The sequence below is a fragment of the Chiloscyllium plagiosum genome, unplaced genomic scaffold (assembly GCF_037043375.1).
Source record: "Chiloscyllium plagiosum isolate Xiang-an unplaced genomic scaffold, Cpla_swu_hap1 HiC_scaffold_50, whole genome shotgun sequence".
NCBI lineage: Eukaryota > Metazoa > Chordata > Chondrichthyes > Orectolobiformes > Hemiscylliidae > Chiloscyllium > Chiloscyllium plagiosum.
Window position 1 is genome coordinate 18,810,156 of NW_028270188.1, and position 9,468 is coordinate 18,819,623.

General features: G+C 42.4%; 1 non-coding gene across 1 annotated transcript; it reads left to right on the top strand.

Moving 5' to 3' along the window:
* The first annotated feature begins 2,642 nt into the window (after positions 1-2,642).
* On the top strand, positions 2,643-2,716 carry trnat-ugu (transfer RNA threonine (anticodon UGU)). The gene has a single exon. It is a non-coding gene; the product is annotated as a tRNA-Thr (tRNA).
* The last annotated feature ends 6,752 nt before the right edge of the window (positions 2,717-9,468 follow it).

A 9,468-nucleotide genomic window follows, 5' to 3' on the forward strand; every position in this document is an offset into this window, starting at 1 on the left:
TCCCTACAGTGTGGAAATAGACCCTTAGGTCCAACAAGTCCACATCGACCCTCCCAACATAAACCCACCCAGACCCATTCTTCTATATTTACCCCAGCTAATGCACCTGGCAATACGGGCAATTGAGCATTGCCAATTCACCTGAATGGCATATTTTGGGACTGTGGGAGGAAACCGGAGCAAACCCACGCAGACACAGGGAGAATATGCAAACTCCACACGGACAGTTGCCCGAGTCTGGAATTATAACCGGGTCCCTGGCACTATGAGGCATCAGTGCTAACCAGTGAGCCAGCATGATGCCTGGACTGGAGGGAAGGCCTAATGAGTTAAGGCTGAGAAACTTGGGTCTGTTCTCATCGGAAAGAAAAAGACTCAGAGGGGATTTGATAGAGACCTACAAGATGATCAGAGAATTAGATAAGTAGACATGAAAGTCATTTTCCTAGGATGGTGACGTCAGTTTGTATGAATGTACATAACTACAAATTGACATGTGATAGATTTGAAACAGATGTCAGAGGCAGGTTCTTTACTGAGACAGTGGTAAGGGCGCGGGATACCCTGCCTGTCAGTGCAGTTAACTCAGCCACATTAGGGAGATCGAAACAATCCTTGGAGAAGCACATGGGTGATGATAGTTTCTTGCAAGGGGATGAGCTGAGAACAGTTCAAAGGTCGGCGCAACATTGAGGTCCGAAGGGCCTGTTCAGCAATGTATTTTTCTATGTTCTGTGTTCTATGTCCTTCCCCACAGTAAGCATTCATACAAAGCACAGGTTTCATATCTCCCCCATCGAGAGCAGCAACAAGCAGAGACGGGCTTATTGATTTTTATGATGTCCCGATACTCTTCACAGACACCTCCTTGCCCATAATGAATTTATAAAACCAGTTATGACTGACTTCGACATAGCAGCATGCTGCAATTGAGTTACGTAGAACTCAAAACTACAATAGACCGATCAAATTCAGACGTGTTATACATTACACCACAGGGCCGACCCACCGTCGACTTCCTTTCATCTTTTCCATGTGTAATGGAGACATTTATATCGGGGGGATACTAGATTACCAAGGTGAAAAACCAGCAAATATAATTAGCGTCACTGCTTTAATTCAATACGTCACACTTTGTGGTGCAGTGCCTTTCACTGGCAACTTGAACACATTCGTCTTCACGTGCGTCCTTCAGTGTTGCCTGCATGTCTGCTGGACGTTTCCATTGCTGTATTCACAGTCACTACGCGATTACATGATCCACTCCAGTGAAATGTACTTTCATAATCTGAGTCATGGCCTCTTCCTTTCAAGACCCTAAACAAGTTCGGCGAGAAAACTCTGGTCATTTCTAGCCCGGGATCTGGAATCAGACAAGTATCACGACACCCTTATTGGTGCTGCCAGCTCACCGGATACCAGCGCATCAAAATTAGGCCCTGTGACCACCAGCCTGTTCTGTGCCTTCCTGCAGTACATCTGTTGAACAACATCAGATTATCACAGCTCCTCTTTCTTCATATTGAAATCCAGTGCGATAATATGAACTTTTTCGAAACTTGGAGTGAGCAACTTTGCAGCTGAAGTTTGTTATGGAGTCAACGACAGACACAAGAGTGTCTACAACTCAGGTTTTAATTTTACAGTCATCATCACAGGAGGTCCCTGTTTCGGAGTCCGAGTTTGCATCGCACAGACCTGGATATAATTCCCACTCAGGTAATGAAGATTTATTTCTCTTTTTGTGAATTATTAGAATGAAAACAAATCTTGCTTGCATACAGAGCACACACCCAGATCCTGCCAGAATCGGTCAGTAATTGCTTCCATCCGTATATAACGACAAAGGCAGCAGGTACACTGGAAAGGACCACCGCAAATGCCCATTCAATCATATTATCTTTCCGAGTTGGATGTATCTCGCTGATCCTTCAGTGTCGCTGAGTGTAAATCCTGGAAATACCCCACGAGCTGCATGTCTGTGCTGAGGCGTTGAATGCTTCAGGAAAGTAATTCATCCCCTCCATCATTGTGGTAATTCTGGATATGCAGTGAATCCTTTCCCATTGAGTGACGACTATACTCCAGGAATCCGTTTCGAAAATTTAAAGGTTCCTATCAGACATCTGTAACCGTTTGAAATAAGTTGAGACGTGGACGAAGACAGTGAAATAAAGTGATAGACAATGATGCCTGGGAGGCATAAGGCAGGAAGTCAGCGCGGAACTGATGGTGCAAAACTCAATGTCGGTGCCATTGGGTCAGCTTTTACTGCCCAATGCTTATACTTACTTACACATTACAGCTAGTCAATTCACCGCAATGACCTTGTTCCTCTTGATGTGATGTCCCCTCTGTGTGTATTAACGTGGTTCATGGGCCCCGATAGATTGAGCACATCCTCTTTCTCCTGTCACTTTAACCAGGTGAAAATACCAGTTTTAAATGAATGCAAGAAGAGATTATGTTTTTTCTGTGCCTTTTCAGTGGATAATTTTCAGCTATAATCTGTTTGTATTTGAAAATTCGAGGATTGAATACAATTCTCTGTGAGCAACATTGATCCGAAAACACATGTCCAAAGACTGTGAGGAAGTGGTTAAGCAACTCCACATATGGATGAGTGAGGGCACGAATGCTGTGGCGCCGTGGCTTAGTTGGTTAAAGCGCTTGTCTTGTAAACAAGAAATCCTGGGTTCAACTCCCAGCGGTGCCTATTTGTTGCGTTCATACTTGGGCTTGGTGTTTCGCAAACATTACTGAGCACCTTTTTGGACTTTCACCCAATTATGATTTGGTGATCCGGGTTAAGTTCCAACAGTGAATGCCATTTTTTAATATTCCGAACTAATACTTATTCCATTATTCCACAAGCACTTCTGCTTCTGCTCCTCTTTTATTCCCCCCCCCCCCCCCCCCTTCATTACCAGATATCGGAATAATGAGATGAGGCAGGAGACGCTGCCGATTTGCCGGGGAATTTTGTGGCAATGGCAGAGATACCAACAACTGATCACTCTCATTCTCTGATGCCACCGTTCATACATTTAAACCAACAATATATCCATCAATATGCTTCTTTATTTGTAGAATAATTGCATTTTTTCTTGTGGATTAGGTATTCAATTTTGAATTCAAAACAGTCAGAATTGTTTGAGGAAGAAGTGTCGCCTTGCCTGGTTTGAAGTGACAGACCCATTATCCGGAGAATGTGAGCCCAGTTCAACGCACTCCAGTCAGTGGGCAAAAAAGCCTCTCAGTAGCTGCACACTCAAATTGTCTCGAAATGTCGCACTGCTGCTTCACAGCGCCAGAGACCCGGGTTCAGTTCCCGCCTCAGGCGACTGATTGTGTGGAGTTTGCACGTTCTTCCCGTGTCTGTGTGGGTTTCCTCCGGGTGCTTCGGTTTCTTCCCACATTCCAAAGATGTCCAGGTTAGGTGAATTGGCCATGCTAAATTGCCCATAGTGCTAGGGTAGGGTTAAGGGTGGATTGCGCTTGGACTTGTTGGGCTGAAGGGCCTGTTTCCACACTGAAAGTAATCTAATGTCAGACTTTTCACAGGGCCGAAATAGGTAAAGAGCTGTATAGACAGGCAGAGTGTCGGAGAATGTAACAGGAAGAGGGTGAGGTGGATGCACAGAGACATATGGAGACACATGCTGAGTTAGACACCGAAATGACCAATTCTCTATTCGACATTGCTGCAAACTGAGAGAAAGGAAACGAAAGAAGGTAATCATTTAAGCACAGCCTTTCACCAGCTGAGAGCAACGGAAACAGCATTATAGTCAATAAAGTCCTTCTGAATTTGTAAAGGTGACGGTTGTCTGTCATTGAGATAAAAATCCTGATGCAAAAGATAAGACTGATAATTTTCCCAGCATTATTATATAGAAATGTATAAGTAACGTGTTTCTGTCGATATAAAACTTTAACTCAGTTTCTCTCCACAGATGCTGTCAGGTCTACTGAGTTTCTCCAACAATTCATATTTTTGGTTCAGATTTACATTATCAAAGTAAAATGAAAATCAACATTCTGTTGATCGCTTCATTTTTAAAATCCATCAGAAAATATAACTGGTTACACTTTCAGACACAAATATACACGACAACGACTATGCACATGCAAACCCACTTTCAAATTTAGGCCGTGGAAGACCCAAGACCGAACGTTTCCGTATCGTATTCGAGTCTAAACAATGCATTGGGAATTCACGTTTTCGCGACCTGCCAAATGCACAACTCTCAAATTGACCGACTGTAACAAGCTCCATCGAAACAGCCTGTCCTCGGCAGAGTGGGATCGGGAGAAGAATATTGATTCACGGATAAGTTTTCAACTACAAATTCACTCTGTCATCACGACCACGTTATTACCTCTCAGGAACCGTACCTGAATGTACCGCACCTCAGCAGAATGTGATAACTTCAGATGCTGGAGATCAAAGTCAATAAGTGTAGCACTTGGAAATCACAGCCTGTAAGGCAACATCTGAGGCGCGGGGAATCGACGATTCAAGCATTCCTGACGAACATCTTGTACGCGAAACATCAAATTTCCTGCTCCCCGGATGCTGCTTGACCAGCACCACACTTTTTGACTCTATTCCCACCTCAGCTGATCTGCTTCGGAAAATTGAAGTTTGAATCTTCTGTCACATTTTTGACAGCTTGCAACATTCCATTCCTCATAAAACTCAGATCATCCAAATTACTAAATAAAAATAAACTGTAGATGCAGGAAATCTGAAACACAAGCATAATTGCTGGAGAAAATCTAAATTCTCTGATATCAACTGAATAGTTGAACATTAAACTGAACAGGCAAAGAAAAAGCTGCAATTTGATAAATGCAACACTTCGTTTATCCAAAAAAAGACATCATGAAATGCAGTGTTTCGAACAGGCTCTCACCGTCTCAAATACCGATAGGAGTGGGGAAATAAATGTTGGCCCAGTCATTGCTGAACAAATGAATAAAAAGACTTATTGCATTCCTAATCAGTTGGTCTCCCGGCAGACCATGTTAATGTGATCCACAAAGCAGGACAGCCAGGTCCCTCTGTATTTCAGATTCCTGTAATATCTAATTTAAATAAAAGGGTCGTTATTGAATGTTCCTGCGAACATCTCATTCTCCACTTCATACTGCATTGGTCAATATTTTACTCACAAACTTCCTCATGTCGACATCACTCATTTTTTATATCCTTAACGTTCTCTTCATGGTTTACCTTTCAAACTATTTTCCCAAGTACATGCCCATTTTTATTAAGTCGAAAACTAAGCTGAGATGATGTCTTTTGGAAATCCAAATATCGCTCTACCACACTTTGTCCCTTGTTTAGTGTGTCCGTGTAAAACACGTTAAACTTGTGCCCTCTCGTTTTGAATTCCACCATCCTGGGTAAAACCATGGCCTAGGCCAGTCACCGATCCAACCCCAGTCATGAGTTTATAAACGTCTAGAAGTTTACACACCAGCCTGGAACACTGCCGGGAAAAGCCCCTGCTCAAACACTCTCTACTTACCACTCAAGCCCTCTCGACACTGTAACATCCTTGTAAATCTATTCTGCACTCTTTCAAGTTTTACAATATCTTTCCGTTTGAAGGTGATCGGAGTTGTCAGCAGTATTCTAAATGTGGCTCCACTAATGCTCTGTACAGCCAGAACGTGACATGTGAACTCCAATAATCAATGTTCCGACTAATGAAGACAGGCGTGCTAAATGCTTTCTTCACGAACTTTTCTACATGTGACACCTATTTTCCTGCTCTCGCAATATTAGCCGTGACTGAGAAGTCGTGCTTCTCTTCTTAACTACTATATTCTGCTGCCTTCACGAATCTGCGGACCCACATGCAAAGTGACTCTGTTCCTTTGGGTTTCCCAGTGCCCTACCGTTCTTTGAGTACTTCCATGACGTGTTACTTACAAAATGCATCGCCTGATGTTTTTATTGTTATTGTCAGCTCCCCCATCTGCTCATTTGACAAATCCACCTCTGAAATCCTGGAACCTAAGATCTTCTTCCTCACTGTTAACCACTTTGCCAATCTTCATATCCTCCTCAAATTTTCTTATCATTTCCCCAATATTATTTCTATATTGTTTATGTGCAATCACAAACATTACGGGACACAGTATTGATCCTTGTGGTACACCACTGAATACCCGTTCCACGTCACAGAAACAGCACCTTCCTTTGGGTTCCACCACCCAAACAAGTTTGGATCCAACTTAACACGTGATGCTGTATCCCTTTTATATTAAACTTGTTACCAGTCTCCGTTGTGGGATCTTGTCAAAGGCTTTCTAAAATCCTCATAAACTGAATCAATTTCACTATCCTCGTTTACACATCTGATCACGTCCTAAAAAAATTTGTTCTGTCAGGCCTGACCTCCTCTGACAAAACCATGCTGACTCTCGCTGGTCAAACTTTCTCTGAAGAAATTGCAATTAATTCTCTCCCTAAGGGGCTTTTCGAAACGTTTCCCTACATGTGATGATCGACTCACTGCTCTGTAATTTGCTGCATTATCTCTGCCAGCCTTAGTGAAAACTGGAACTGTGTTAGTAGTCCTGAAATCCTCTAACTACTCCCAGGTGGCCAAAAAGGAATGTAAAACATTGGTCAGAACACGTGTAATTTTCTCTCTAGTCTCACAAAGCAACATGAATCATAACTCCATCCCGAACTGTGCATTTGCCCACTTTTCGCCTGTCAAAACTCCAATACCGTCTCAGTCACGATGTGAAACGGCTCAAGAAACTCTCAGTCCCTCGTCCATGCATTATGTACCCATATATTACCACACAAGGACTGTTCCCCGGCTGCATATGTAAGGTGAATCGCTCAGTTATCCCATTAACTGACACAACTGTACTATCACACTGGAGGAAGATCATTCAGGTATTATAAGTGAAAAAGCTGTTTCAGCCTTTGCGCTTATAAATCCTTTTAGCTTCGATAACCAATGGCACATTGTCAGAGTGAGAAAGTGTTTTAGTTTTCTCTATCTGAAAAAATGTCACTAAGTTCCACCTCCTGCAGAAACTCCAGTCTGTTCAGATTTGACATGAGTTTTCTTTTCTCTCTTTCTCTGTTGTTGATCGCATTCAAAATAGATCTGCGATACAAATCCCATGCTGAATTAATAGACCAAAAGGTTGATGCCTGTGGCTCACATTGTAATAGGATCAATCGACAAGAGAAGTTTTCAAAAGGAACAGAGGACTGTCTTTGGCGCAGAGGATCATTGAGCACGGACAATCTTAGGCTACTAAAAGGGCACACACATGACCTTTGTTCCTTGATCATTCACAGTGTCAGATGGCCTGAGACAGAGATGTGGGCCAAGGAACATGTTCAAAAGCAGAAGGTGCTGGAACAGCCAAGCAGGTCTGGCAGCATCTTAGAAGAGAAATAAGAGTTAGCATTTCCGGTCCAGTGACCCTTCTTCAGAACTGATGGTACTTACGAAATGTTGACCTATATGCAGATGATAGGGTGGTGGGACTGGGGTAAGAAGTAAACGGTAGGTTGGTGTCGAACTCAAAGAGAGAGAAGAAGAATTGGGCAAACTAATGGATAATGATCAGGCTGGGAGGGTGAGTAGCTTTATATGGCGACTGTTAGTGACTAAACATGGATAGTGTGTAATGGCTGCATTTGTGATAACAAGGAGTGGCGTGTGAGGTAGAGGGCGAGGAGATGGATGAGTTCAGGTCCTAAAAGTATTGAAATTGATGGATTACAGAGGTCTGCAGCATCCCCAAATGGAAAATGAGATGTTGTTGTTCACGCATGTACTGAGCTTCTCCGCAACACTGCAGTAAGCCTGAGACAGAGATGTTGGCGAAGGAACGGGCTGGTCCGCTAATGGGGCGGGGAAGTGATAGTTTAGGGACTTTCTAGAAGATGGAACTTGGATTTTCTGAAAAGCAGTCACTTCGTCCACACTTCATTTCCCAAGATAGTGCAGACCACATAGCGATCAGTAAATGCAGTAGACAGGGTTGTGCGAAGTGCAGGCAAAGTGTTTCTTCACCTGGAAGGTGTTTTTGGGCCATTGGGTACTTAGGAGGGAGGACGTAAATGGACAGTTGAGGAGAAACAAGATGTTAAAAGGAAGGATTATTCAGGAGATGTTATGAGAGATATTGGAAATCATGAGGCTAAGAAACCTATCATGAAGTCAGTTTTCCAAATGATTGTAGCAATTGGAACAAGGTTGAAGAGTTAATGACACAAATGAATAAGTTTTAGTAGCCATTACAGAGACATGGTTACAGGGTGGTCATGACTGCGAGTTAAATATCCAGGGTTTTCAGACTTTTCGGAAGGACAGACAGGAGAGACTGATATTCAAGAACAACTTCAACGCAGAACTGTGAGATGGTATAACTTCGATAGAGAATGAGTTTGAATCCATTTTGTTGGAAATTAGAAATTCTAAGAAGAAACGTTCACTGATAGACGTAGTCTGTAGACCACAAAATAAACGATTACATTGGGGGAATAAATACACAAAGAAATAAGTAATGCTGTTCAAAATGGGACGGATATTAACTTTGAGGATTTTGATCGACATTTAGATTGGTCGAACTAGCTCAGTCAATGTTGCCTTGAGGAGGACGTTGTTGGACTTAATCGTGACAGTTTTCTGAACACTATGTCAAAGAAACGGCGAGGTAGCAAGCTATCGTCGATCTGGTCCTCTGTAGTGAGACAGGAAAAAATAAAAAAACTCATCGTTAAGGATCCGCTTGGAAGGAGTGATTACAGTATGTTTGAATTGAGAATGCAGATGGAGAGCGTGAAGTTAAAAGCCAATGCCAGATTCCTGTGCATATGCAAGGGGCTCTGCAATAGATAGGGGAGAGCCTGGCTAAAGAAGACTCAAAACAAAAAAAATGGTGGGCCAGCTGATGAACAAAGCTTTCAATTACATTTTTCAAAAGTCTGAGCACAATTATATTCCAATGTAAAGGAAGGCAGTAAAAAAAGGTGCAATCTGGCATGGTTATCTCAAGAAATAAGGGAGACTGTCAAATTGAAGGAGAAGGCATACGAAGTGGTTAAAATCAGCATGAAACTGGAAGATTCGGAAAGCTTTCTCGGTCAAAAAAAGCCACAAAAGTGCTGTAATGAATAGTAAGATTATAAAGATTATAAAGACGTTTAGAAGAAGTTTCGACAAAAATATACAGCGAAAAAGAGTGGTTAAAGTGAATGTTGGTCCTTTCGGCATTTAGTTATGGGATGTGATGAAATGTCTGAGCCATTGAACAGTTATTTTGTATCGTTCTTCACAGTGGAAGACACTAATACATGGCAGTAGTTGAAAAGAGATAGATGTCAGTGAGGACCTGAAAACAATCTTTATTTCGTGTTGGGCAAATTAATGCAGCTAAGGATAGACAGTCTCCTCTCGCTGAAGGAATCCATCCCAA